Genomic DNA, 22,402 nt, shown 5'->3' with positions numbered 1-22,402 from the left:
ATAAGTTTTAAATTGCGTGCAGCTCTGAGTAGCGCGATGAATGCTCATGCTGTCTCTCCATCCGCTGGGATAGGAATCATTCCTTTGTCCAGTATATCTGTGCTGTATACACTGCCCACCTGTAGTCAGTATCTGTCTCCATGATCAGATTGTTTGTCAGGGTATCGCGGAGCTTGTGTTCAAGTCTCCCTTATTTCACTTAGTAATGGCCCCAGAGCACAAGAGTAGTGATGTTGGCAATTCAGATATGCCAAGGAGAAGCCGTAAAGTGCTTCCTTTCTGTGAAAAGGTGCAAGTTCTCAACTTAAGAAGGAAAGAAAAAAATCATATGATGAGGTTGCTAGCATCTACAATAGGAATAAATCTTCTACCTGTGAAACTGCCTAATTTACAAATTGAACTTTATCTTTGTTAACGAAAAAAACCATTGAAACCTGTAAAGAATTTTAGTGAGTTTATTTGAGCCAAACTGTCGACATATGCCGGGAAGCAGAACCTCAATGAATTGAGATAATGCTCCGAGGAATGGTGGGTTACATCTGTATTTATACATTGCCATCAAAGGAGGGACATAGGTGGGCTACATGAAATTCATTGGATAAAGTCAAATGGTGGGAAACCCCTGGGATTGGACAAAAAGTAAAATGATGGACACATACTTAGGTGGGTACAGGAACAATTAACATGATAATGAAGGAATTTGAGGCATCTGTCCTGGCGCCTACCACATTTGGTTGTGCCCCAGGGGCTCCAGCAAAAGAAGGAAGTTACAAGTTACCCAGACATCTCACAGATATGTTATCTTAGAGGCAAAAAGGCAAATGGGCTCAGTAAAGAAGATCCAAGTTGATCTTTGTCAGAGAAGACAGCAGCCTAGGAATGACTGCCCACCATAACCTGTTTGTAGTTAAATATTTAATTTTCAGACCATCTTTTGTGGTTATCCTAGGTCTCTGAGTTTTCAAGACCGCCACACAGGCCTCCCCTAAGCTTGTCAGGTTAGCATGTGGCTTCTTTCTTGGATATGTAGGAAAAACCCCAGTCTATATAGGGTTCGGTACTATCCACAGTTTCAGACATCCACTGGGGTCTTGGCAAGTATCCCTTTGGATAAGGGAGGTGCTGTATTTTTACTCCTTTTCAATGACTAACATTTTTCTTGGAAAGAGTCTACCCCGCAACTGCTAATCTCAGTAAGGGGGCATTGGGTATGCAATTTCTTCTAATTGTATGGAAATACTGATTGTTTCTTCTCTGCGGGTGCTGGGACTCCCTGGGGGCAGTGATGGATGCCCAGGGTGGGCCGAGGGGCTGATCTGAGGGAGCAGGCTGATTTGCAGCACAGAGAAGCCCTGGGCTGTGATTTCACACTCTGCCTCAGGCCAGAGCCATCGCCTGCCTGTGTCATCATTATGCTCATCAAGGGATGCTTTGTCTTCCCCTGATCGGCCTAATTGCTCTCCTCATTTGGACAGCCCTGGAGTCATTTAGTAATGAAAATCGCTGTGTGCTAATATGGCATCAGCAGCTCACCTGCTTGCTGGCATTCGGAGCAGCATGGAGAGGCGAAGAGGCTCCGCTTGTCATTACAGGTGCAGAGCCTCGCCGAGCTGTTCATGTGCAATTACCGTCCAACAGCCTGGAAATTACAGTCCGGTTACAGTGGCTGCTAACGAGGACTAATTGCACCACCACGGAGCTGCCCTGGACACTTAAAACAAATGGCCGCTGTGGAACTTGGCGATGGGTAGGGAAGATCCCATTTACTCTTGGAACAGAAGAAGTGCTACTAAGGGTAGGGAAAGGCTTACTTGGGGGCTCCTGGGCATTAAAGATTGGTTTCCCTATCAGGGTAAGTAGAAACTAGAGTTTCCTAAAGACATTCATTTATCCATCCATTCATCATGCATTCATCTATTCTTTTATCCAATCATCACCCATCCATCTACCCATCCATTAATCCATCCATTTATCTATCCAGTCAGCCATTTATCTATTCCACTACTCATCCATCCATTCACCTACCCATTCTTCATTCCACCCACACAGCCATTTAACTATCCAACTATTCATCCATCTATCATGCATTTGTCGATCTTCCCAGCTTCCAATAAACTTCTACAAAGCTCTTTTGATGATGTAAGTCAGGGATGAGTCAGGAGTGATTCTGCACACAAAAAAACATAATAGATACACAACTAGTTTTGAATGAATAAAAAAGAATGAAAATCTTCTAAATGGAGGTAAGAACTTTGTAGAGTCTCAGTTAAGTGGGAAGGTGAAGATGGGCGTGTAGTAGGTGTGAGGAGAGAGAAGATATAGAGTCGTCCATCACAGTCATATAAGCATGTGAGTGAAGGACACAGAAAGGTGAGATGGGATGTGTATGGCTCTGTGTGTGTGTGATAAGTTACTTCATCTCTTTGAGTCTTTGTTTAGCTCCTAACTCATAGGGTTTTAGGTGGATTGCATAAAACACTGCATGTAAAGTTCTTAGGACAATGTCTGGCACATAGAAAGCACCTGTTAAAGGTTAGGAGTTACCGTGATTATGAGCATCCCTAGATTCCCCGAGGGGGTCTGACCCCCTGCTATGGCTTTTCCCATTTCCAGCACACCCTACGCTGCCTCAAAAGCGAAAAAGACCATCCTAGGAATTGGAATCTAATGCTTGCAATACAGGGAGGTTTTGAGGTTTGGGGAATGCTAGTTTTGTTCCTGTGGTTGGAACCAGGGGCTGAGGGGCGGTGACCGTAGAGCCAGGGCCACCTCAGTCCAGGAAGAGCTCGTATGGTTGAGATTTGCTGTGGGGAAGGTGAGAGCCATTGAAGGATTTTAAGCAAGCGATTTGCATTTTTAAATTGTTACTCTGGCTTGGGGAATTGATTGCTGTTAATTGATTATTGCTCTATGGGGAATTGACTGGAAGACCAATGAATGAGTCACAGCGATTCAGGGGTGGATTCTGAATGAGAATGGGTTCAGTGCTCTTTTCCTGGTGTCCCAGCTGCTAGAACCCCGGCTTTGGGGCTCCCCGGCCATTGTTTTCCCGGCCTGGAGCTCAGGGCAAGGGAAGGAATTTTAGAGCTATGGCTTCCTCAGCCCTGTTCATATCTGTGCAGGGATCTACAGGTCCCCATGCTCTCCCCACCCCCACATACTTACAGAACTCTGCTGAGTGGCCTTTCCAATGCTCCTTACATACCTCCAGCGACAAGGACAGCACTCCTTCCTGAGGTGGCCTGCTTCCTCTCTGGCCACCTCTGGCAAAGTTCTTGACCAGGTAAACTTCACCTGTCTCCCCTTGGATTCTGATTATTCACCCTCACCCTACTCCTGGTGAGCTGGGCACAATAGATGTCAGTAGCAGCCCAAGGACATGGCTAATTGGCCAAGCCCTAGGCTCAGTCTGTGGTCAGTGGTCAGTGCGTGACCAGGTCAGTGCCTGGGATGCAGCTGAGCTCAGGGTGGGGCCTTTCCCAGGAGGGGCTGAGGTAGACTGCTGCTGCACTGGTACCCCCCTGGGCACCCTGCCTCCAGGTTTGCAGGTTCTGGTAGAGACCTCTCCCACTCTGACTCGGTGTGGCCATGTGACTTCCACCAATGGAATGTGTTGGAGGTGATGCTTCCAAGTTTGAGACTTGCTTTCATGAAGCCTGGCAACTTCTGCTCTTGCCCTTTTTGAAGCCAGCCTCTATGAACACAGTGAGGCCACATGGAGGAGGTGGAGAACACACCTGGGACAGTCCAGCCCCACGTGAGTTCTCCTGAATGCAGCCACACAAGTGGCCTCAGTCAAACCACACGGAGCAGAAGCGCCCAGCTGAGCCCACTTGCCCTCAGAATCAGGAGAAATAACATATAGCTGTTGCTTTAAGCCACCAAGTGTAGGGGTGGTCTGTATGCAGCAATAGGTAACGGATACTGGGGTCCTGGGGAAGTACTTCCTGTCCACACCCAGGCCACAGTCACGTCCCAGTTGTAGCCAGAGCCTGCGCTTAAATGAGGCCTTCAGCATGGATCCCTGCCCCACCCAGGCAGGTCGCAGGGCCTCCGTCTCACCATTTATAAAGTGAAGAGACTTAAATGCAATGATTTCATCTTTCCTAGCTTTTCTTTGATGAGGCTGAGGGACTCTGGATGAGACAGTGTTGCCTCCATTCCCGGAGGGTCCCCTTCTTTAGGTTGTGCCAGCTTAGGTGGGGTGTCTCACACCATGGCCTCACCCCCCAGGGAACAACATGCTGCCCGTCTTCCCGGCCAACCTGGGACTGTGCGCTTCTGAGTCGGTGGGGCTACATCCAGTCCCAGGGTCAACGTGGCGCCTGGAACGGGCTGTCCACCAGGGAGGACAGTTTGCTAGCTGTCAAACCACAAACTGCACAAAACTGCCCCCCTCCTTGCCCCCCGCTTTCTTGTTCCTCATTAGGTTTGGCAACAAATGATTCACTTAAGAAGCGAGACGGGAACGGGCAGTGATGTCTGAAGCATTCTCCCTTGATCACTTAACTGCCCTCTCCCTGCTTTATTATGCCATTGGCAAAAGAAAGAAAAAGATGATGTTTAGACAAATTATGTTTGTGTAATCATGTTTGGAAGAGTCTGTGGCTGAAGCTTTCCAGCCAGTGTCTCCAAATGTGAGCTTTGAAACTTTCCCTCGGTCATCGACAGAAGATGCTTTGAGAGACTGTGCTCCGTCCGCCAACTTCGAAGGCAGCAAGTGGGGCCGAGGGGAGTCCTCTCTGTGCGGAGAGGGACTCAACCAGAGGAGAAAGAGTGGAGGACCCAGACGCCTCTTTGGAAACTCACCAGGGCTCTCTCTGGGTTGAGGAAGCAGATGTCATTGGGCCATGCAGATGGCCATGACGAGGTGAAGAACCAGCAGACAAAAGCCAGCACAGTCAAGCAGACATTTTTACTTATTTTTATTATTTTGTTAATCCTCACCAGAGGGTATTTTTCCCATTGATTTTTTTTTTTTTTTTTTTTTAGAGAGTGTGGAAGGGATGGGGAGAGACACACAGAGAGAAATATAGATGCGAGAGACCCATTCATTGATTGCCTCCCGTACATGCCCTGACTGGCCTGGGATCAATCCTGCAACCGAGGTCCGTGCCCTTGACCTGAATTGAACCCATAACCCTTCAGTCCCCGGGCCAGCACTCTACCCACTGAGCAAAACTGGTTAGGGCAAGCAGAAATATTTAAAAGTCTGAGCTGTCCGGAGAGGGAGCAGGCTGCCTTAGGCTCCCCAAGAGAAGCGGACACCAAGATCCAGAGTAGAGGAATCTTCCCAAGGTCGCCTAGCCCAGCAGCTGGGAGCTGGGACTGCCAACTAGAAGTGGACACAGGTGCCCAGGCAGGGGCCGAGGCCACCCTCCCCAGCCAGCGTGGGTGTCAGGCAGGCGCAGTGGTGGGAGGGCTCCCTCTCCCTCTGACGCCTCTTCCTCAACGTTGAGAGGACAGAGGTAGGGCTGGGAAGCGAAACCTTTCTTGACAGCCAAGCAAGTGGGATACATCTGATGCGCCTCTTCAATATTTATTTTCCCAATAGACTCAACAATCTGAAGAGACACAATATTAGGTTTCTTAGCCATGTCCCTGAATACATACTTATCAGGGAAACCTGCATAAGCTAAGAAGGGCCTACACCTATTTATTCACGTATTCAGTTATCTCAGGGCCAGGCAATGCCACCATTAACGAGAAGAGACAGTAAGTAGGGCTGCTGGGGCTGAGCCTCTGCCCCAGGGTGACAATTGGGGACCAGCTGCCAGAGCTCTGTGGTCCCCACACTCATGATGCTCGTCCTTCTAGTTTGCTCCTCTGGGGATCACTGGTTCTCGAGCCCAGCTGCACACTGGAATCATGTGAGACATTTGAGAAAATACTGATGCTCGAGTTGCACTCCGAGGTTTAATTTGTTGGGGGCCAGTCTCAGCATTGGGACTTTGACGAGCTCCCCAGGTAGTCCATCATGCCACAACATTTGAGAATCACTGATTTAGACCATGACTAGGTTGGGGCAAGCTACCACTCATGTTCATCCTCTTTCCTTCCCTGGTTTTTGCAAAGCTGAGCTCTGCTGGTGGAAGGAGAGAGCCCAGGGCTGAGGGTCGGGGCAGGGCCGATTTCATGAACATGTGCTCTGGGCAGTGTGTGGTTTCATGCTCTGTTGCAGTCAAATTGAATTCTTTTTTATTTTTATTTTTATTTTTACTGATTTTAGAGAAGAAGGGAGAGGGGGAGAGAGATAGAAACATCAATGATGAGAGAGAATCACTGATTGGCTGCCTCCTGTACTCCCCTACTGGGGATTGAGCCTGCAACCTGGGCATGCGCCCTGACTGGGAATTGAACCGTGATCTCCTGGTTCATAGGTCAACACTCAACCCCTGAGCCACACCAGCCAGGCCAAATTGAAATCTTAATCATTTGCAAACAAACAGTCTCATGTTGCATTTTGCACTGGTCCCTGCGCAGGGAACCTGGGCTCTGGAGCCAGCTCTGTGCCGCTAACTTTCTGTACAACATTGGGCACATCTTTGTTTGTCTCAGGATCCCCATTTTCCTCTCTATTCAAGGACTTCTTCAGTGATTCTCAAATTTTGTGGCACATATATTCAGACAAAGCCACCTAAGAAATAATTGGGCTGCCTTCAGTCAAACACAGTAATGACACATAATGACGGGTTATTTCCAAAATCACTCGTTGTTTGATTGAATTCAACCAGGCCCTTCCTCCCCCACCTCCCAGCAGAACAAGGCCTCTGAGTGGGGCAAAGATGAAGCAGTGGGAGCTTGTCTCACTCCCTTCCTTCTAGAGCTGGAGATCCCTCCTTTGCCCATTCGGTTTCCCAGCAACCCTGCCTTGCAAGCAGAGCCCTGCCTTTGCCTGCTAGTTCCTAGGCTTTATCATGCAGAATTGGACCAGCTAGAAGAAGCTGGGACTTCCAGGGGAAGGTGGGGATTTGCATTGGAAAGAGGAGAGTTGTTCCCAGAAGAAAAGAATGAAGGGAACTGAGATAGAGGGTGGGAAGGGACAGGGATGGAGGGAATTTGGGATGGGAAATGAGAGTGGAGGAAAGGAAAAGGTATTTGAGGAACAGCTGCTAGATATGCAAATATTGAAAGTAACAGATGGAAGAGAAAGGATTTTGAAGATATTTCGAGATGGGTGGAGAATTTACCCGACCTCCCCAAAACACGCACACTCTCCCCTTAGAGGCCTCTCAAGAGGGTGCGTGTAAATGGCAGCTGCTTTCAGTTATATTTTTCTGTCAGACTACAGATTCCTTGAATTGATTCTGTGAAGAGACTGGTCCAGCTGGGACCCCGGCTAAGCCAGGGTTGTGTGGAAATGACAGCAGGCGTGAGCTGGGAAACCCTTCAGCATGTAGTTCAGGCATTCAGAGACCCATGAGCCCTTGGAGTGGGAAGAGATCTTACAAATGATCCAGTGAGCCCCTCCCCCATTTGAACTTGATTTTCAGAGCATCACCACTCTCTGCTGATACAATTCCCAGGCTAAGGAAGGCACTACATCGAGGGGAAGCTTAATTCAACCGTGTGTAGATCTAGCAGTTAGAATGCCTGTCCACATTCTCAAACAGTATTATTAGTGGTGTAAATTATTGCAGCCTCATTGGACAGCACTCTGGAGGGTCTTAGCACAGTTTAAAATGTTCTAATTCTTTGAATGAGCAATTCAAAAGATTAGAACATCTAGGACATCTGCAGGATTCGTATGCAAAAATACGTATAGAAGGATGTTTGCATTGAAGTATTGCTTGTGACAGTGAAAATCTGAAGCAGGTTAAATGCTTACCCACAGAGGATTGCCTGAAAACTTATGATCTATCCATACTGTGTAATAACACAGATGTGTGTACTGATGTAGAAGAATTTTAAGACATGTTAAAGAAAGAAGTAAGTTGCAGATAAGTGTGGACAAAAGGGGCCACATGCTGACCTGACAAGCTCAGGGGAGGCCTGCATGGCGGTCTTGCAAATTCAGAGACCTAAAGTAACCACAAAGGATGGTCTGAAATTAAACTTTAACTAAAAGCAGTTGTGGTGGGTAGTCATCTCCTAGGCCAGTATCTTCACTGACAAAGGTCAACCTTTACCTTACCTGAGCCTGTCTTTTTGCATCTATAACATACCCTTAAAAATGTCTGGGTAACTTGTAACTTACCTTTTTCCAGAGCCCCTTTGGGCACAATCTAATGTGCCTGGGTGCCAGGACAGACACCACAAATTCCTTCATTGTTATCATGTTTATTGTTCCTGCACCCACCTAAGTATGTGTCTATCATTTTACTTTTTATTCAATCCCAGGGGCTTCCACACTTTGCTTTCTCCCACCTTTCTAGTCTATCACCAATGGATTTCATGTAACCCACCTACATCCCTCCTTAAAAATAGACGAAACCCACCATTTTCCAGAGCACTATCCCAATCCGTTGAGATATTGCTTCCTGGAAATTGTAGACAGTTTGGGTCAAATAAACTCACAAAAATTCTTTACAGGTTTGAATGTTTTTTTATGATAACATAAGTTATCAATGAACTCATATGTATGTATATATTTGAAAAACAACAACACTTCAACTATATTAATATGAATTAAATATATGAAAATATATGGAAAAACGATACACATAAAATTGCTAACAATTCATCATTGGAGAAATGCAAATCAAAACCACAATTAGATACCACTTCATACTCATTACAATGCTTATTTAAAAAACAAAAAGTAACAAGCCTTGTGGAGAAATCGGGAATCCTCATTCACTGCTGGTGGGAATGGAAAATGGTGCCCCTGTATTTTGGGACACAGTTTGGTGGTTCCTCAGAAAGCTACACAGCAATTCCACTCGCAGGTATTGTTAAAAATCAAAATTCAACTGAGTACATTTGAAGATCTAATTGGCTCTATTAAGTGATTCAAGTACTGGACAGCACCCCATCTAGCAACTGGAAGGTGCTCAAGGGGTTGTACAGATGGAAGGTTTCTATAGGAAGAAGAGTGGGGCAAGAAAGGACTATTTTGGGGCTGGAAGACCTTTTTTGGGGGGCAAGAGAATGGGAAGGTTTTTTTATCGTGCAGATTGCCTCTTCTTCCTTTTGTGGGGGACAAAGAGGCCCAGGTGACCAGAAAATTCCAGACTGGTTCATTAGGATTATGTTTCCAGGAGAGAGAGGTTGAAACTGCAATTAGATCAGGTGTTAAATCTAGGTTTGGAATCAGTGACACTGTTTCAGACCCGTGGTTTTCTCTTTAACAGCATACACCCAAGCAAAATGAAAATACAACTACACAGAAACTTGTATGTTCATAGCAGCATCACTGACAACAGCCAACAAGTGAAAACAATCCAAATGTCCATCAGCTGATGAGCCTATGAATAAAATGTGGCATTTATGCAATATAATACTCTTTGCAATAAATAGAATTGAAGTACCGACTCATGCTACAATGCGGATGAGCTTTGAAAACATTATGCTGAGTCAAGGAAGCCAGTCACAAAGGAGCACATATTGTATGATTCCATTTTTACAAAAAGTCCAGAATAAGAAAATCGATAGAGGCAGAAATTAGATTAGGGTTGCCTAGGGCGGGGGCAGGAGGAGAGGGAGGAATGAAGAATGCCAGCTAATGGGCACGGGGTTTCATGTTAGGGTGATAAAAGTGTTCTACAATTAGATTGTGGTGACGGTTGCATAACTCCATGAATACACTAAAAAACACTGAGGCGTGCTTTTTAAATAGGTGTACTGTATGGCCTGTGAATTACAGCTCAATAAACTTAAGAAACGGCTAGGAGTGTTTACATCAAGGGTGCTGGGTTAGGAGGGGGACTGAAGCACTTGCCTGTCCTGGTGATTTATGTCAAGTAGCAAACACAACCATCAACAGGCTTCCATGGAGGCATTTAAGCAGAGGGCTGCTGGACACCCAGCCCTCTGGCAAGCAGCGACATCAATCCTGCCCCTTCTCCACCTCTGGGACCGATGTCAGTCCTCCATGGCAATCCCAGGTCCAGCTGTGGCAGGACACCGGCGGGGCTAATGCCACTTCTCATGCTGGCCCCTGCTGGCCAGGCATGGGCAGCACTCTGGGAGGGGGCCTGCCCTGATGTGGTAGACGCTCAGACTCCCCAGTGGCTCCAGGTGGAGGTGAGCTCTGTATAGCCTACCCCTCTCTGGGGCTCCCTTGTCCCAGGGGGGACAGTAAGAAGGAGGGGGGTGGGCTCAGCAGGGGATCCGTTGACCAAGACTGAAAAGTTGGAGAAGATGTAACGTCTGACTGCGGTGACTGAGCAAACTCAGAGAGGCCAGGATGTCTCCCCACGTCCTGCAGGTAGAAGCAGAGACTGGAGCTGAAGTTGGCTGGGGCAGGGCCAGTGGCCACAGGGTTCAGTGTAGCTGGGCCCCTCTGAGCAAGCAGAAGCCCATGCAAATTACCCATCCCTCCACCCACAGGAACCTGGGCTCCCCTGGCCTCATCTCCCTGGCTCCGCAGAACCCACATTACCACACCCTGGTACACGGCACATAGAGACACACACTGGCACGCTCTCGAGACCATATTGGGGGGCACAGCACATGTTATATAGGCAGGACCACCACACGTCAAGTGCAGGTAGATGACCGATGCACACAAACAGAACAATGCACACACTGAGACATGACAGCGCAAGAAACAACTGGATAGACCCAAGCAGGAGAAGTCCCTTCTGTTTGTCCAGCTGCCGTCACAGGCCGATCCAGAGCAGCCAAGGTACCTTTTCAACCCCCCCAATTCCCCCCCCCCCCCGCCATCTACACACACACACACACACACACACACACACACACACACACACACACAAGTTCTCTGGGCCTCTCTCTAGCTCATGACCCACTCCGCTGAGTTGGGACTGTCAGATTGCTTTGCTTTCCTCACTGAGTACATAATCCCTGAACGTAGGGATTGTGTCTCCCGTATCTCTGACTCCTCGGCACTCATCTAGCATCTGGCGTCTGGCGTGTAGTGCAGGATTAATGCTTTAAATGAATGAATAAATGAGTGAAGCAATCCAAGTGTATATTTATTAGAGAAAGCATTCAACCTTCATAATGATCAAAGAAATGCAAATTAAAATGAGATTCAATTTTACACCTATTAAATTAGCACAAATTAAGAAATAGAATTGTCACACCCAGGACTGACACAGGCCCACGCATGGCTGGTGGTGGAGTGTAAACTGAGGGCAGCCCCTTTGGAAAGCAAATTGATAATAAGCTTCAAGAGTCATGAAAAGGCTCACACCCTTTGGTGCAGCAATCCCACTCCTGGGATTTTATCTAAAGGGTATTGCCAGAAAGAAGAAGGAGGTTTGCTGACTGTGGATGTAAAGTGTTCCTTATGCTCACGAGGCCCTCATTTCAGAACTAGAAGTTGGGACACACACTCTGACCCGTTCCACCTGAGGGCCGGCGGGAAGCACAGAGTCAGAAATCTGGGGACAAGGGCTGGCCGTGGCTGAACTGGGAACAGCAATTTTGGGGGAATGTGCACTCCCTGGGGCAGGGACCTGGGTGCGTCTCTCACTGCTGGACCCCCAGTTCCTAGCAGGGTGCCTGGTACACAGTAGGCTAATATTGTCAGATAAAAAATAAAGTGGCTGAATAATACACAACTTATATTTAACTATTATATATGTTATTTATTTAGTTGCCATTATTTAGTAATACATATGTATATATTTAACTATTACACACCTACCCATATACACTGAATAGAATGTTCAGTAGCCATTAGGAGAGATTAACATGCAAATGTGTTTACAACACAATGTTATAAAGAATTGATTTCTAATTCTGCGAAGAAGGATCCACGGCTAGAAGAGGTCGGCTGGAGACAGGGTGCACGGGCCTAGACCAGGGACTGACACACTCGGTCTGGGTCAAATCTGGCTTCCGCCTGTTTTGTGAATGAAGTTGTCCCGTGACACAGCCACGCCGCACATTTAAATATTGCACAGGCTGCTTTTGTGCTGTGGAATTGAATACGCCTGCATACCTCCGAGCTGCGGCCGGTTCAGGTTCAGTTCCAAAAAGATGACGACCCCTTACATTGAATCCTAATCTTTTCGCCAGTGGAGGGTCTTGCCTTCAATTTGTAAAAAACGCACGTCTGTGAAGCATGATAAAGCAAAGCGCAATAAAACGAGGTGTGCCTGTAGTTCTGACAGGAGCGTTATGGCCCTCAAACCTTAAAATACTTACCTTCTGACCCTTTACGGGAAAGGTTTGCTGAGCCCTGGCCTAAATCAGAGAGACAGGAAGGTGTGGGCTCCCAGCCCTTCCTACCCACTGAGGATTTTTTAGATAAAGGACCAGAAAAACAACAGTCAGAGTCGCCAGCAATTATGGAGCCTTACCCAGGTGTCGGGCAGTACTAGGGCTTACAGCATTGCTCATTCGTCCACACAGCAGTTCGCTGAAGCAGTTATTTTTGTCCTTCCTGTTTTGTGAGGGGACATGGACGGCAAGGAGCTCAGGTGACTTGCTCAGGTCACACAGTCCTAAGTGGGGAGCTGGACTCAGACCTGGGCCTGCGGGCTCCCGCGCTGTGCTCTGCCGCCTTCAGAACAACCAGACCTATTTTACAGATGTGGCATCTGGGGCTCGGAGGCTGGTCACCTGCTCACAGCTGCACAGCATCAATGGATAGAGCCCAGATCAAATTCAAGTCTCTATGAGTGGGTGCCCTTGCCTCCAGGAAAGAAGAAGCCAGTCCAGGCATGGCCCTGAATTTCCTTGTGTAGGGAGAGAGACCTGGACATGTTGACTACTGACAGTGGGAGGCGGGAGTGGCCACCTGCTTCCCTTCACTTGAAAATCTCTCTCTCTGTCTCTCTCAAAATATTTTAAAATATGTTTTGGGAGGACACAAACAGTCTGTAACACCTCATCTATATATATAAAAGCCTTAGCGACTGTAATGACCCAACGACTGGTTGCTATGACACACACTGACCACCAGGGGGCAGACACTTAATGCAGGAGCTGCCCCCTGGTGGTCAGTGTGCTCCCACAGCCAACATCCCGCAGCTGGCTGGCCAACCTCCCAGCCCCAATTAGCCTGATGGGGACTGGGAGAGATGGGCCCCAATTGGCCTGATTGCTGGCCAGGCTGAGGGACCTCACCCATGCATGAATTCATGCACTGGGTCTATAGTATGTACATAAGGCACTTCCCAGCTAAAAACCATTCTTGGATCTGATTCCCTCCTCCCCTGAAAAGTAAAAAAAAAAAAAAAAAAAAGAAAAAGAAAAGAAAAAAAGAACCACTCTTATTTCTATTACCTCATTCCAGCTCACATGGTTGAGAGGTTGGTGATAACCGCATTTTCATGACTAGCTCATCCAATCTTTTCAGTTTACTGATAGAAATGGAGGCTGGTGATGGGAAGAAGAGAAGAACTAATCATTTCTGGTTTCTTCTGTGAGCACATTTGTGTTGGACACTTCTATACACTGTGCAGGTCACATTAACCCTTTACTGATTCTCCACCTTCCACAGAGGATGACACGGTGCCTTGGGAAGATCAGGAAAGCTGCCTCAGGCCATGCAGCCAGGACAGTCTGCCACAAAGTCCAGGTTCTTTCCTTCCCTTCCCCTTTCCTTCCTTACCTCACCAGGTAAGAGCTTTCATAAGTCACTCAGTGATTCTGCAACCCCGCTGAGACAAGCCCAAATTCCCAGGGGGCTTCCCTAGAGAGCTGGGAATGGAGGAAATAATGCTTTCTTTTAATGTTTCCATCAGACCTGTGGAGTAGGTGACACTATCTTTATATCCCGGAGGACGAAGCTGAGGTTCAGGGATTTTTTGTGTCTTGTCCCAAATCGCAGCCAGTGAGGGGCAGACCTGGATTTTCAACCCACCTTGCCCCTCTGAAGCCCGATCCTTTACTCCATGAATGTCGCTGGTTTTTCTCCCTTTGGAGAGGAGTGTGCTGCTACCTGGGCAGGAAGCGGGGCACTGAGCCCACACGACTGCTCATCTGTTTTAGAATAACGGAGGTCCCTCTGGGAGTTGCCTACCTCCACAGGTGCTGTCTTACAGGTGATTTTCATGCTCCATAAAAACGTAATTTATATGATTTATAAAATTGCTATGATTTATAAGACCTGTTAAACAGAGGAGGGAGCTGGCAGGGCTCATGGATCCCTCTGTCCTCTCTGGTCTGGTCAGTTGGCAGCTGATCCTTTATAAAGGCTGCTCTGCACCTGCCCTGGGCCTGGGTCTGTGGTGGTCCAGAGCTCACCTGATGACCCAGCCACAGTCCCAGGGCTCTGGGAGCGGGGCGATGAGATAATCTCCCAAGTCCCCCACGGAATCACAAGGTCAGAGTGTGATTAGAGATGCCAACATTGGAGCATCGCAGAAAACTTCCTGGAGGCAGTGACACTGGAGAAGAGTCCTGAAAGTGGACAGGATTTAAGAGACGAGGGGAGGAGGGCTGGAGTGGAGAGGAGAAGGAAAGCCGGTGTTCTGACAGCTCGTGTTTATCATGGAATTGAGGTCTCGGGCAGGGCTGGTCAGAAGCTCACACATCCCTAAGATGCAGAACTTGAAGATGGGGAGGAACCTGGAAACATGGCCCACTGTGGTGAGCCTGGACCATGAGACGCATCCCTCATCAGCACCCAGGCTCCCATGCCTGCTAGAGGGGAGGAGAGGAACAGAGGGCCTCAGACTCTCTCCATGACCCCTGAGCATTGCGTCAGGAAGAATCCTCCATCTTCAAAGGGAAGAGGACGTGAGTCTAAACGAACAATAGGAGGATTAGGGCCACAAGCAGGAGTCTTTCCAGAGGCAGAGGCAGGACCTGTCCTGTGTAAGACCCTCCAGATAAAGGGTTATGAAGCCTTTGACCAAAGAAGAGGGAGACAGAGCAGGTACGCCGTGGCCCTCATTGTTCTGGACAGGAACAGAGGGGCTAATTGTCATCCCAGTATGTCCTATGGGTTTTCAGGCCAGATCTTTTTTTTAAGTTTTAAAAAAATGTATTTTTATTGATTTCAGAGAGGAAGGGAAAGAGAGAGAGAGAAACATCAATGATGAGAGAGAATCATTGATCAGCTGCCTCTCACAATTCCCACCCCCCCCCCCCCCCCACTCTATTAGGGATTGAGCCCTCAACCCAGGCATATGCCCTGACCCGGACTCAAACTGGGAACTCCTGGTTCATGGGTAGATGCTCAACCACTGAGCCACACCGGCCAGGGCAACTCTTCTTAATTCAGCCACCCTGTTTGGGAGCTTGAGCAGCACTAGAACCCTTGTCCTCAGTGTCCCTGAATATCCAGTGTGTCCCAGATGCCCCTCCTCCATGTGCCAAAGACCCTCCGACTCAATGGGTGCACATGTGCTTGTCCCCTATACCTGAGCCCAGTCCTGCTCCCACACTCTCAGCTCAGAGGTGGCCCCAACTGGTCCCTTAGCCAGAAACACAGGAGTTTTCCTAGACATCCCTTCTCCCTCTCACCCCATATTTGATCACCAAACCCTGTCCTTTGGCCCCCACCCAAAACATCTCTGAGGTCTGCCCTGTTCTGTCCACCCTCACTATTAACCACGTCATCTCCTGCCTGGACCATTGTATAAGCAGCCTGCCCATTAGGCTAGGGTCCCCGCAAGAACCAGCAGGGAAAAGGGCTTGCCCAGGATGATGCTGAGGGCCAACTGGCAGAGCGCCCCCGACCCCCGCCCTCCCGCCCAAGCCCGGTACCTGGGCCCATGCCAGGGTTCTCCCATCGCTCGGCTCTGGCTCTGGCCACCGTGACTGTCTCCCATCCTGAGGGATTCAGTGCTCATTCCTGCCACTCGATAGCTGGGGAACCTCATGAAACTGACTGATGAAATTCCTCCCACCCTCTTTTGTTCCTGGCGCTTCCACACTGTCCCCCAAGCAGTCTTTCCCACTCCCATCTGACCCCAGGATGCTTGTCTGTGCCAAACTCTCCAGCTGCTCTCAGGTCGCTACAGCATCACCTTCAAGCCCCTGGGTCCAGCATTCAAGTCTTCAGACGTGACCCTGCTGCTCTGACAAATCCTCTCTGTCCGTCCTCCCAACTGCTTGCTCCACACCAATCCCATGTTGTGTCACAACCCCTGACTTTTCTAAATGTAGTTGCCTCTCTGTAGAAATGGCACCTCAATTTGTCTCCCTGGAGAACCCCTATTCATCCTTCAAAACCAGCTCTCTGAAGTCCTCGTCGACTTGCCTCAGACACCAGCCTTCTGCCCTCCCTACTGTGCATGTAGCACATATTGTGCCTCACTGTGATTAACTGTTTGCACATTTGTTCCCTTAAGAGTCTGTAAGGCTCTTGAGAACAGGGGCGCTCTCTCTCTCTCCCTCTCCCGCTCTCTCTCCCTCTCCCTCTCCCTCTCCCTCTCCCTCTCCCTCTTTCTCCTTCCCTCCCTCCCTTCCCCCCTTCTTCTTCCTCTTCCTCTCCATTCCCCTCATCTTAACCTCCCATCCATCAGATCTTTCCCGAGTGCTTACTGCTGTGGCAGATTCTGTTCTAGGATTTGTATGTATGCACAGAGGCAATGTCCCAGACAAGCCCTCACGCCATGGAGCTCACACTTTCCAGAGAAACAGAATGTAACTGAGAGCCACACAAAGCAGGGTAGTCGTGGGGAGGAACGAGCACTGTGGGGAGAGCAGAGTTGAGTTTTGGCCTAAAGAATGACTTTTGCGTGGGATGGGGGCCACTGGTTGGGTGGTTGGGGAGGTCTCTCCTGAAGAGGAGGCATTTGAGCTGAGACTGGGACAACAGGAGGGATTAAGCTACACAAGGAAAACAGGGGAAAGAGCGCTCCAGGCAGAGGGAACATCGCTCAGAGGTCCAAGTAGGAATGAGCTAGGTGCACTAAAGAACCGACTGGCGAGGCTGGAGGAAGTGAGCAGCGTGGCTTTGGGAGGTGAGGGGCAGCTCATTCCTAATCCTTATTTATCAGGGGCCAGTGTTGGATAAAACACAAAAAAATGTGCGACAAGCCCGAGGCCCACTGTGGAATCTTTGGGCTGGTTGCACAACCTCACTGAGGCTCTGGTCTCTAAACTGTGTCCCACAGGGTCCCTCAGGCAGCTCAAGGACGGTCCTGGAGTCACTCACTCTGGGCAGTGCAGGGATACGGAGTGAACACGACACCTCCCTATGGCCCAGGCTCTTACAGTCCAGCAGGGTCATGGTCTCTCTGATGAGGCTGCTCTGGGCCACACACCGCCTTCCTCTGTCCTCTGGCCTCTGCAGGGGGTCCTCTGTGCTCAGGGAGTGCCCCATCTAAGGTTTCCTCGGGAGCCCTGGTGATGGCCAAGGATTCTCTTCTATGCCTGTCGAGTCCCCCAAGCTCAGCACAGGGCCTCTGGTACGCTCTGGAGACGCCTACTCTGTTGGCAAGGGAAGACGCTGATGCAGGCGCATCCCCATCCCCATCCCCGGGCGTGTGGCCTCCTTTGTCCCTCTGCTCCCAATGCTCTTTCTGCAGCTATTTGCATGGTGTTCCACGTGTCATGCAGGCTTTGGCTCAAATGTCACCTCTTGCAAGAGACTCCCCCCCGCCCCCAACTGCCCTTTCTGAAGCAGCAAACTCCTGGTGGCCAGGGATTCGTCTCTTATTTGCCTCTGGTTTATCCCCCGGGCCCAGAACTGTGCCTCGTGCATAGCAGTGCTTGGTAAACATTTGCCCAGTGAACCATGGTGGTTTGCTATTCTTTTTTTCTTTCTAGAGATTAATATGCGTGAACTTCTCTCCAAAGAGCAGATTGTGTCCGACTCACAGAGCGCCCGACTCTGGTGTGGCTCACAACTCATTATCTTCCAGCCGCAACGGAGAGATTCTTGGACAGAGATTTAAACAAACGCTCGGTTCCCGCACTGACCTAGCTCACCTTCCAGGGAGTTCAGAGTCATAAACCATTATTGTCTCTGCAGGCGGGGAGTGCCTGGGGCGCCTCTTGGCACCTGGCGCTTCCACCTGAGTTAGTAGCCAGGGCTCCAGGTCTGATGCTGAGCCAGGGCTGGGGGAGCTGCCTCTGCCCTCTGTGCGGCTGCTCTGGGCATCTGTGATGGTGTTCTGTGGGCACAGACACACACTCAGAATAAGCCCGCAGGAACCAGCAGGGAAAAGGACTTGCCTAGGATGATGCTGAGGGCCAACTGGCAGAGTGCCCCCGGCCCCTGCCCTCCCGCCCAAGCCCGGTACCTGGGCCCGTGCCAGGGTTCTCCCATCGCTCGGCCCTGGTGGTGGCCTCCGTGACTGTCTCCCATCCTGAGGGATTCAGTGCTCATTCCTGCCACTCGATAGCTGGGGAACCTCATGAAACTGACTGATGAAATTCCTCCCACCCTCTTTTGTTCCAGTTGCAGCAAAATAAATACACAAAACATAAACTTCACCATCTTCACCATTTTTAAGTGTACAGTTCAGTGGCATTAAATGCACTGATATCGTTGTGCAACCATCATCACCATTCATCTCCAGAACTTTCTTCATCTTGCAAAACTGCAGTTCTGGCAATTTTATTCATTCAGGTTCCTCAAACGAAAGTGAGAATAATGACGCCTGCCTCACATGTTTGTGAGAATAAATAGGGCAACCAATGTGGAGTTCAAGGCCAGAACCTGTTCAGAGCAGAAGCTCTTTCAATGTTTGTTAACTTGAATCTGAATAACTCAAGTGTCAATATCGCTTGGATGCAGCTTATTAGGTAAAGAAATCAAATTCCCCTACAGCTGTTTCCGGAAGCTGTTTTAAAGGCTTACCCTCTATAACAGGCGTCCTCAAACTACGGCCCGCGGGCCACATGCGGGTGTTTTTGCCGTTTTGTTTTTTTACTTCAAAATAAGATATGTGCAGTGTGCATAGGAATTTGTTCACAGTTTTTTTTAAACTATAGTCCGGCCCTCCAACGGTCTGAGGAACAGTGAACTGGCCCCCTGTTTAAAAAGTTTGAGGACCCCTGCAACAACAACATGTGGGACAGAAGCAGGGGGGAAAAGAGCAGGAATCAGGTTTGCAAGCTTCACTCATGCCTCAGCATTTGTCAGTGCACCATTCCTATTGTTATTGTGGTAAAAGATACAAATCAAAATTTACCATGGTTAGGTTACAGTTCAAAGGCGTTACGTACACTCACATTGTTGGGCAACCATCACCACCATCCATCTCCAGAACTTTCTCTTCTTTCCTGTACCCAGTGAACACAAGCTCCCATCCCCCCTCCGCCCAGCTCCTGGCAACCACATTCTATTTTCTGCCTCTGTGAAACTGCATTCATTTTTAGGGCTGAGTAATAGTCCATTGTATGGATTTACCACATTTCATTTATCTGTTCAACCATGGGTGGACATTTGGGTTAGTCGTCCATCTTTGGGCTACTGTAAATAGTGCTGCTATAAACAAGGGAGAATAAGTTTGTTTGATGCTACAATGTGGGTGAACCTCCAAAACATTACTTAGGTCAAAGAAGCCGGACACAAAAGTCCACATATTGTCTGAATCCATTTACATACAATATCCAGAATAGGTGAATCCATAGACAGAACGTAGATTAGTAGTTGTGAAAGGCAGGGAGAGGGGAGAATAGGGAGTGACTACTTATGGGTATGGGGTCTTTTTTGGGGTCATGGAAATGTTCTGGAACTAATGGAGGTGATGCTTGCACAACTTTGTAAATGTACTAAATGTCATGGAGCTGCACATTTAAAATAGTTACTTTTATATTAGTAAATTTTACCTTAAAAAAAAAGGTAGTAGGCAGTGCCTCAAAATATTTTCAACATGATAGCCAATCGCTGGATTGGCCCAGTCGGTGAAGACCTGAGTGGCCGAGGCAGTCAGAAACTTCGGAGAACACTCCCTTAGCTTTGCCCTCGCGTGCTCAGGGGGATTCGTGCTCTGCCTGCCCCAGGCCCTGGGGCCTGATGGGGACCATGTGCTGCTGAGCACAGAGCCCTGGCAGTCCTGGGAGAGAGTGCAAGGATGGAGGGATTGGGAGGGAGGCAAGGCTCTCCCGGCTGGGCTGGGGCACATGCAGGGGAGAGGCGTGAGCTCTTGAAAGCTCATGTCTGGCTCTGAGCCGCCTCTAACTGGCCATCATATTCCTGATGTGCACAGCCTGGGGAGGCAGCATGGAGTTTCAGCCTGGGACTGGGGTCATAGCTCAGCCTCAATCGGGGGTCAGTTTCACAGGAAAGGATTTATCAACCTTAGGCTTAGCCCAGGCCAGTGCAGAACTGCCTCGAGCAAAGAAGATGAAAGCCAGAGGATGGAGACAGACCTGCTACTTCTTCTGGGTGTCTTGGGGGATGCAGAGGGCAAGGATGAGAAAGGGTGAGGGGGGGCAGGCAAGGAGGCTGCTCCTGCCAGAGGGTTAGGACTCTATCTGCTGCAAAATCACTTCAGGTGCGTTAGTGACGCCTTGATGTTAAGTGCCTGCTAATTAACACCCAGCTGGTAAAGGTCTCTGCCAGGGGATTGGCACCTGTGCGGGGATGCGCTCAGTCCCAGGAGAGAGGGGACCTTTGAGAGAGTCACAGGCTGACGTGGGAACCCACTGTGCAAAGAAACCTGCCCTGGTGCGGAGAGGGACATGTCCTGCATCATCAGGGCGGACCGTGGGAGGAAATCGGACACCACCACATGGCGAGGGTTCAAATCCCAGCTCCACCACCTTCTTGCCAGGTGACCATGGGCAGGTGCCTTCTTTCCTAAACTCCTCATCTCAGATATGAACCTGATATCTCGAGGGACTGTGGGAGCCTTGCATGAGAGGAGGAGGGAAAGAGCTCTGGCTTCTTGAACTACTCAGCACTTGGTTGAGCTGTGTGTCTCAGAAGCCACGCTGGGGCAGCAAATCCGATGCTGTGGCGTGCGGGGCCGGTCCTGCCTCATTGTCCCTTGGTGACCGCCTCTGGGTTTCCTGATGGTTGCACTAGAGGCCAGTCTTGCCCCAGGCTGCCTGTGTTTTGGAGAATGCTGGGCTGGAGTAAGTAGTTCTCTGACCAATAGACCGAATGTCTGGGGCATTAGGAGGCCCGCTGCATGGCTCCGTGGGAGTGGGGAGGGTGCAGGGAGAAGGAAGAAGCCATCTGAGTTGGGGGGCAGGAGGCTTTTTGGGAAAGGTGAGCTCTGAGCCTTTGTCTGATTTCCCAAGATTTATCCACAAGGCTGCTCCCACGTCAGCTCATAATGAAAGGAAAGAATGAAGGTGGTAGCAAAAACAAGGCATATTCAGGAACCCTGATGCTCAACTTCTGCCTCCCTCCCCTTCCCTCATACCAGTATTTAAGGACCCTTGTGATTGTATTGGGCCCGCCCTGATAATCTTTCTTTTCTTTTAATCCTCACCCCAGGATATGTTTATTGATTTTTAGAGAGAGGAAGGAGAGAGAGAGAGAGAGAGAAACATCGATCGGTTACCTTCCATGCACACCCTGAACAGGGCTCGAACCCACAACCTAGGTATGTGCCCTGACCTGGAATCAAACCGGCAACCTTTTGATGTATGGAACAGCAATCCAACCAACTGAGCCACCCGGCCAGAGCAATGCCATCTTAATTAAGGGGAAGTGATATATTTGGGAGCAGAATGGTTTTGATGGGTCTTAGATCGGGGGTCCAGGAAGGCCTGGATAGAGGCTATGGATGAGTTCCACACTGTGGATCAAGGCTGCCCTGGAAATCACCAATATGTAATCTGACTGCCACTAAGTGGCTGGCTGGCCCCCTCAGAGGATGGTACGGTACAGAGCCCAGGCTCTGGGGCTCTCAGATCTGCCATTTGTGGGTCCGTTTCTCTGACCCTTTATTTTTTTCTCACCCATAAAACAGGAATAACAGAACCTACTAAGGATGAATGAGCTATTGCCTATAAAGCACTAAGAACAATGCCCAGCACTAGTAGATTTAGGAAGCATTAGATGCCACTATTATTTCTGTCCCAGTGTTGGGAGACAATTCTCCACGGGCCTCTCGCATTTCTGCAGGCCTTCTGAGCGGAGAGGCATGACGATTTTTGTCCTGGACAATCTTTTCAAGAATATCTGTATAGCAAACACCTGATCTAGAAGATAGAGGGCCGAGCTCCAGGGCAGAGGGCAGATTTGATTGCTGTCCAGGATAATAATGGGAATGTTTCCCTCTGGGGCAGAGATTGAGCCCATTATTAAACCTGGAGTCTCCTAAGTTTGTGTCCTTCGTGTGACACAAGCTCACTGCACGTGCAGCATCCACCCAGGCCGCTCTGCATCACCCATGGAACTTGGGGTTAAGGGGAACCCATGCAAACATGAGCTGGTGCTGCCTGCCGGGCTGCGGGTGAAAAA

Source organism: Cnephaeus nilssonii (genome assembly GCF_951640355.1).
Source record: "Cnephaeus nilssonii genome assembly, chromosome: 19".
NCBI lineage: Eukaryota > Metazoa > Chordata > Mammalia > Chiroptera > Vespertilionidae > Cnephaeus > Cnephaeus nilssonii.
This window is presented reverse-complemented; position numbering follows the sequence as displayed.